Consider the following 1,341-nt stretch of genomic DNA (forward strand, 5'->3'; position numbering starts at 1 on the left):
TATAGGGCGGGTCACATTCACACAGAGAAAAGGACATTTTGTTATGGGAACATGGAGGACTTTACGATTCGACAGAATTTTAACGTGCATCAGTCACAAAGTTTACGGCAAGTCTTCGGTCGGCGGGGTTCGAACCCACGAACTCTCGGACATGGGCCCAGCTCCCTACCGATCAGGCAAGGCCGTAGCCAGGGTATTTTTTCGGGGGGGGGATAAGAAGCAAGGACAGTTTCAGACATGTAAAGTAGGAGAAAAACATTGTAACAAATATTGTTTATTCTGTTGTTGGAAAAAGTTAAACTGGTAGTTAAAAAATTTTACATAATAATTATTTTTCAATTAATATTGCGTAATAATTATAATCAATTTGTAAACAAAGTTTACAAAGACATGCGACGGGGAATTGAAGAAAATTTTTCGATTACTTTTTTAGGACAAATCGGAATATCCCGAAATATGCTTAATAAAGTTAGCCCTGTTAGCCTTTCTTCTTTAGTAGCATTTCTTGTTGCTGTTTTTACGCGTTTAAGAGTAGAAAAAGTTCTTTCTGCAGTTGCTGTGGTGATTGGCAACGTAGCCAATATTGATAACAAGTAATAAATGTGTGGGAAAAAGGTACTGTCACATTCTTCCATTGCTGAAAGTGCCGTATCTGGTCTACTAAGGGGCTCACGCAGGTTCCACTTTGATGCCCATACTTCCATTTCTCCCATGAGGCTTTCGATGTCAATGAAATCTACGTAGATTCAGAAATTGCATAAATTAATATGCTGAAAAACAATTGATTTCGGGGGAGAAGTCTAACCGAAGGACAGATGAGGCACAAGGTCAAGTGAAGTCATGGGTGCAAGTTGGAAAAAAGGCCAAAACTGAAATTTTTTTTGACTGAAATACCTAACATACACAATACCCCCTCGACATATGCAAACTATCTAAGAAAGCTTTACCATAATACATCAAGTTTAAATACTGTACAAAAAATATTTATTCATCTGTCTTTTGATAAAATAACAACAGGACATAAGAAAGCAGACCAATAACGTAGACCTAAAAAATAATTTTAAGGACAGAAAAAAAAATAATTCCGATTTCCGTCTTCGAGTCAGTCTTGTTTCCGTCTTACTTCCGCCCGCGGACATTTTCGAAAGACGGAAATCCGTCCTGGGGACGGAAGACTTGCACCCATGAGTGAAGTTGATGCACTAGCGAAGGTGGTGTACTGGGAAAAAGTTTTGATTCGACAGTTTTTGTTTTTCGTTTTACTGAGAGGCTCAAAGAAAGACTAAAAAGTTAGAATCCCAGAATTTCGGGGGGGGGGGATTTGTCCCGACGCCCCCCCCC

The sequence above is a fragment of the Parasteatoda tepidariorum genome, chromosome 3 (assembly GCF_043381705.1).
Source record: "Parasteatoda tepidariorum isolate YZ-2023 chromosome 3, CAS_Ptep_4.0, whole genome shotgun sequence".
NCBI classification, from domain to species: domain Eukaryota; kingdom Metazoa; phylum Arthropoda; class Arachnida; order Araneae; family Theridiidae; genus Parasteatoda; species Parasteatoda tepidariorum.